The sequence below is a fragment of the Eucalyptus grandis genome, chromosome 6 (assembly GCF_016545825.1).
Source record: "Eucalyptus grandis isolate ANBG69807.140 chromosome 6, ASM1654582v1, whole genome shotgun sequence".
NCBI lineage: Eukaryota > Viridiplantae > Streptophyta > Magnoliopsida > Myrtales > Myrtaceae > Eucalyptus > Eucalyptus grandis.
Window position 1 is genome coordinate 18,727,000 of NC_052617.1, and position 7,069 is coordinate 18,734,068.

Sequence of the window (7,069 nt, forward strand, 5' to 3'; positions counted from 1 at the left end):
CTTCAAACTAGACTGATGGAAACGTTTTGTCAGCTTCAAAACACTTCAAGAAGATTTCTCCAACAATCTCCCCATTTTTGATGGTGACAAAACTTTCCTGCAGATTTGGATAACTTTGACCTGCAAAACATTTCTCAAACACATATGTATATCTTATAGAGATAAATGGCTAAATGAATAACGCTAGAATCTGCAACCACAGAAAATAGGTTAGTCTAGTGTACGATAAAGCCATCCATAAGATATAAATACTAGTTAATAGAAGCAGTCAAGTCCAAGTCTAGTTTAGTTCTCATCCAGACACAAAACAAAGTCATACAGAGTTCAAACAACAAAACAAATTCAACAAAAAGTTTAACAATTGAAAGTTTGTTCAAATCTTGCATCTCTCCCCCTTTTTGTCAGCATAAAAAAGGACTAGATGAAGTCAAGATTGCTTGGGAACACGGACAAGCTGGAAATTTTCCATAGACTGAACGATGCCTTCCAGCCTTTTAAAGTCTTCCTTTAGTTGTGCAATCTCTTCACCCTTGGCATTGGCCTGAATCTGAACAGAGAGGGCTTGGATCTTATCATTCAATGAACATGAAGAAACTTGACCCGCATTTTGCAAGTTTCGAACCTCACAACCCAAGGCATAAATTTGACCTCGCATCTCCAAGAGAATATCCATGATTCTGCGAAAATCTGCTGTATTATCAGTCTGAGTACTTGCTTCAGCCCTATCTGATGGAGTAAATGCAGACGATGGTAGATCAACATAATCTCGCAGGTTTGGCAATGAGACTTCATGACCTTCCTCTGGAAACTGAGCGGCATAAACATCCTCTCGGGTGCAGTGAGCAACTAACTCCTTCACTTGCATCATGATATGAAGACTTCACTCCTTTCTCCTGATCTCCCCCTGTTTCCATGCCTATAGGTGGAGAAGAGTGTTCCTTAGGTTCTCCTTCTTCTCTTCTTTCTTCTTCAGGTCTTTCCTCCTCTCGCTTCTTTTTCAGTTCTCTTTCTTCTTCTTCCTTCTCCTCTCGCTTCTTTCGTCATTTGTTCCGATTCTTTCGTGGAATAGGATGACTTAAATTCTTCAAAGCCATTGCAGAGATGGTGATGTCTTCCTCATCATCTTCATCCTCAACGAGGAGAGCTCTTCTTCTCTTGGATGGAGCAACCATGGGCTCCTTCCCTTTTCTTTTAGCTGCAGAAGAGATTTGATGAGATTTGGCAAGATTTTTCTCCTTGAATTTCTCCAACTCCTTGCTCAGTTCCTTCAGACGCATTTTGGTCACCATTTTCAGTCCTACCACCATATGATCGCATGGTCGAACACAAAAGATTTGCGGAGGCTGAATATTCAAATGTCTGAATAACTTCGTAACAAGGCTTGGATAAGGGAGTTGACCTCTGTCCTTCATCATTGCTCTATACATGTGAAACATAACAATGTGAGGGAGAGAAAACCTTTTCCCAAAGAGGATGGCATACATCAGCTTGGCCTCTGAACTTGAAACATCAGTCTTGGAAGTTGATTTCGGTCGGAGGCAATTAATCACAATCTTGTGAAGCAAGATGTTGAATGCACTCATCCTTAAGTAGGTGATCTTTTCATCTGTTCTCCTGTCCTTCACCAGTTCCAGTGTGGCCCGAGCAATGGAAACTTTGATTGGTTGATATCTTCCTCTTTCAACTCCTAACACATCTGCCAGCATATTCATATCCACAACATAGTCATGGTCTTTAACGCTGAAAGAGAATCTATTCGCATAAAAAAAGCTAAGATTTGAATAGAAATATGCAAGTTAATTCAAGATAGGCCTCGTAGTGTCGGAGCGTAACTTTTCAAGTTGAAGATAACCGAACTTTTCCCTCAAAGTTCACATTCACAAAGCATCCAGAAAATCAAAATCCACACTCCTAGGGTTTATTACCCCATGCTTCAGCAATTTTGAGTACATATCCTTTTGTTCCTTCGATCTGAACAAATCTCCCATTTTTCCTTGATTTTCAACCGCAATACCCATTTTCGGTTGAAATTGACTCGTACAATTTGTCATCATCATTCCCATCTACGTGATTCGGCCCCGATCCACGAGGATCACTTGGGATATTCGCAAGGGTTTCTTCAACCACCCCTTTACGAGCAATTCCCAAACTTTCCATTTTTCGCAGAAAGATATATTCGTTCCCATGTCCTTTGTCTTTAAGAAAATCATCAACATAGTTCAAAGGAGTACGAATTCCTTTTAAGGCACGATATAGCTGGTAAATATAAGCGGGCTTTTGAACTCTTACAGGGTCTGCATCCTCGATGATTTCTTCCTGTTGTTGATTATCAACGCCTTGAGGACTAGATGGAGGAGAATGACGTTGCTGAGAGTGTTGTGGGCTCGGTTGCTGTTCTGGAGACACTTCTTCTTCAGTAAGATCGAAGTGCGTAGGCCCCTCACTCATTCGTCGTGGTCCCCTGCTTGCGATTCTCGAAGACTTTCTTGAAGATGACATCTTTCTCGTTTTTGGAAGATTCCTTGCTTGACTTTCCCAAGAAAAATGACAACTTTTTGAAGATTAAACAAAGAAGACAAACGGGAATGGAGGATCGATGCTTTCTAGGGTTTTTGAGAGTAAAGTGAAGAGGAATCGACAGTGCACGATCAATTAAAAAGAGAGATAAACGAACCGTCACAAATGAAATAAAAAATATGCATTTTCAAAATAACTGTCTTTTTCCGCAAAAATAGCCATTTCAAAAATAACTTCATTTTTGAAAATGAAATGATGCAATAATTACGTCGATTAAAATATAGCAACAATTTAAACACAGTCTGACGATCGTACCTTTTCAAGATGAGATTAAAGAGAGAAAGACTTACAGTCTGACGGTCGTACCAAGACTATCTTACAGATAAAGTCTTGTAAGTCTGAGTCTGAAAGTCTTTAGACTTTGATATCTTCATACCTCAAAATGTTGAGTCTGGAACGGATAGATTCAAATTGATATTTCTCCAAAGGCTTTGTGAATATATCCGCTAGTTGGTTCTTTGAGTCAACAAATTGAATTGAAACATCTCCATTTTGAACATGGTCTCTAATAAAGTGATGTCGAATCTCTATATGCTTTGCTCTTGAGTGGAGAATTGGATTTTTGGTGAGGTTGATAGCGCTGGTGTTGTCGCAATTAATCTCTGTGCATGAGTCTTTAATTTCAAAGTCTTTTAGCTGTTGTTTTATCCATAGAATTTGCGAACAGCAACTTCCAAGGGCTACATACTATGCTTCTGTTGTTGAAAGAGACACAGTGCTTTGTTTCCTTAAAAACCAAGACACTGTCCTGCTTCCAAGCAACTGGCAAGTTCCCGAAGTGCTCTTTCTATCAACTCGCAACCGGATCTCGCGTCTCGAATATCCTTAAGATTAAAGTCTCCCTTCTTAGGATACCAAAGACCGATGCTTGATGATGAAGCGACATATTTAATGATACCTTTCGCAGCACCGAGATGGGATTCTCGAGGATCCGATTGAAACCTAGCACAGATGCAAACACTCAACAAAATGTCGTCTAGAAGCGAGTAAGATAAAGAAGTGAACCAATGATGCTCCCGTACAGCTTTTGATCAACTTTCTTCCCTTCTTCATCTTTGTCTATCTTCAAAGAACTTGACATCGGTATGTCGGTCTTTTTGCACTTTTCCAGTCCAAACCTTTTGACAAGATCATTAACATATTTTTCTTGATAAATAAAAGTTCATTCCTTCAATTGTTTTACTTGAAGACCAAGAAAGAATGTTAACTCTTCCATCATACTCATTTCAAACTCATCTTGCATAGACTTAGAAAATTTTTTGCACAGATTTTCATTAGAGGATCCAAAAATAATATCATCCACATATATTTGAACAAGTAAGAAACTTTTGTTTTCATTTTTGATAAATAAAGTCGTATCTACTTTACCTTTGACAAAACCATTTTGTATTAAGAACTTACTTAATCTGTTGTACCAAGCTCGAGGTGCTTGCTTTAAACCATACAAAGCCTTTTTCGGTCCAAGACCGAGTCCGGCTTCTTTGGGTCTTCAAACCCCGGTGGTTGTTCCACATAAACTTCCTCATGGATAAATCCATTTAGGAAGGCGCTTTTGACGTCCATTTGGAATAACCTGAAATTCTTATAACAAGCAAACACAAGTAATAGTCGAATAGCTTCTAACCTTGCTACTGGTGCGTAAGTCTCATCATAGTCTATTCATTCTTCTTGCGTATATCCCTTGGCCATGAGTCTCGCTTTGTTTTGTACGACTCTTCCTTTCTCATTCATCTTGTCCCTGAACACCCATTTAGCTCCAATAACAGTTTTACCTTTTGGTTTGGATGTCAATTCCCAGACATCATTAATGTTGAACTGTATGAGCTCTTCTTGCATAGCTTCAATCCAGCTTTCATCAGATAAAGCTTCTTCTATGCTCTTTGGTTCAATTTCAGAAATGAGAGCCACATCACTAGACTCTTCTCGCCTTTTGGATCTGGTGCGAATTCCTTCATTAATTTTCGCCGATTATAAGATCTTTGGGATGACTTGACTTATGCTTCCAGTTACTTGTTGATTTGTTTGGTTGATGATCTCTCTCTTTATTTGGATCTTCATGAACAACCAGATGCTGGTCTTCCAGAGTCTGAGATGCTTCTTGAGTTGTAAGATTTGGAGGGTCTGGAGCAGGTTCAGACTCTTCTTGATGAGTTAGACTTGATTCATCTTGCGTTGAGTCTTGAAATCTGACATTCATTGACTCCTCCATAGACTGGCTCTTCTTGTTATAGACTCTGTAGGCTTTGCTTGATGTAGAATATCCCAGGAAGATACCTTCATTTGATCTTTCTTCAAACTTACAAACTCGATCTTTTGCATTTTTCAATATAAAACATTTGCAACCGAATACATGAAAGTATGAAACAATAGGCTTCTTATCTTTGAATAACTCATAAGGGGTTTTCTCTAGAATAGGTCTTAAGAAGACTCTATTGATGATATAGCATGCTGTTGAAACAAGATTTTTAGCCCAAAATCGTGAAGAAATCTTACTTTCAATTAAAAGAGTTCTAGCCATTTCTTGAAGAGATCTGTTCTTTCTTTCCACAACTCCATTTTGCTGAGGAGTATATGGAGAGGAGAACACATGCTTAAAGCCGATTCATCACAAAATTTTGTAAAATCTTGATTTTCAAATTCACCTCCATGATCTGTTCTTATACTTGAGATAACACATCCTTTTTCATTTTGAACCTTTTTAGCAAATTTTTCAAAATACGAGAAGGTTTCGGACTTACTTGCAAGGAAATATACCCAAGTAAAACGGGAGTAATCGTCCACAATTACTAGGCAATATTTTTACCTCCAATACTGTGTTGGTTGGTCCGAAGAGATCCATATGCAGCAACTGCAGTACATGATTAGTAGAGACATGATTTATTGGCTTAAAAGAATTTCTTACCTGCTTTCCCAAAATACATGGAGTGCATGGATCAGTCTTTTGATAAGGCAATTTGGGTAGACCTCGAACAAGCTACTTTGATGAGATTTTGGCTAATTGCTTCATGTTGACATGACCAAGCTTTCTGTGCCATAAGCTTGCTTCGTCTTGAATTGAGATAAGACATTGCGATTCATTTGGTTTCACATCCGGAAGATAGATGTTTCCATGTCTTCGGCCCATGAAAGATCGAGTAGAGTCTTTACTAATTCCAAAACATATTCCTTCTTGAAAGAAGATCTTGAAACCAAGATCACACAATTGACTAATGCGAGAAGATTGTAATTGAGTCCTTCCACTAAGGAAACATTACTTATTGAGAGATTTCCAATTTTCACAGTTCCAAATCCCACAATACTTCCTTTGCTGTTTCCTCCAAATGAAACTTTTCCACCATTTACTTGAGCAAGCTTTATAAAACAATTTGAGTCTCCGTCATGTGTCTTGAGCATCCACCGTCAAGATACCACTTTACCTTTTTCTTGACAAAGTGACTCGCATTTAAAATAAAGTCTCAAGCTTTCTTTGGTACCCAAACTTTCTTGGGTCCTTTGGTGTTAGTAACATAAGCAGTATTAGCCCATATTTTCTTAACAGGTTTCCAAACCATAAGACACTCTTTTTCAAAGTGATCCGGACTGTTGCACTTTGAACATCTGAGAGCATTTCTACCTACAGATTTTACAAAAACTTTCTTGAAATGATTTTTGTAAGCCTCTCTCGAGAGTCTTTTCTTAATTCTTTCTTTTACTTTAGGAAAATCAATCAAGGGAATTGTTTATGCTGTCATACCTAGACCGGACTTATTGAAGTAAGGTCTTTGAGCTGAAAGAATTTTTTCAAGTTTTTTAGATCCTATTGAAAATTTCTTTGAAATATTTGATAAGTCAGTTTTTAAAAGAGCATTTTCTTTTAAAAGATTATCTTCATTTTCTTTAAGAGTGGAAACAGTCAAGTCTAGACTTTTAACTCTTTCTTCTAAAATGTTTTCCTTTTGTTTTAGAGATGAGTTTTCTTTTTTCAGTTCGGAAATTCTTTTGAGAGAAGTCTTAAGACTAAAACACAATTCATCAATGTATTTAGAAACTTTGACAGGAATTTTAAAATTACTTGCCTCAAATTCACTGTTTGAGTCTGATCCAGAGTCTGAGTCTGATTGTGCCATCAGACATAGATTGGCATATTCATTATCATTTTCTTCACACTCTGTATTACTCCAGGTTTCGGCTTTGAGAGCTTTTCAAAAATTTTCAGCTTTTCCTCTCTTCTTCTTCGAAGAGGACAGTTGGTCCGATGTGTCCATTTTTCTTACATTCAAAGCAGACTACATCTTTGTTTGGTTCCTCATCATCACAGACTTGGTATGCTGTCTTTGAAAGCTTTGTTTCTTTGAGTTGAACCTTCTTCATTTTCTATTCAGTTTTCTGAATCTTCTTATCATGAGAGCAAGCTCCTCATCGTCCATATCATCTTCAGAATCTGTATCATCGAATCATCATTTGATTTTAATGCAATGGATTTCTTACCTTTTGGATCTTCATCTTCATTGAT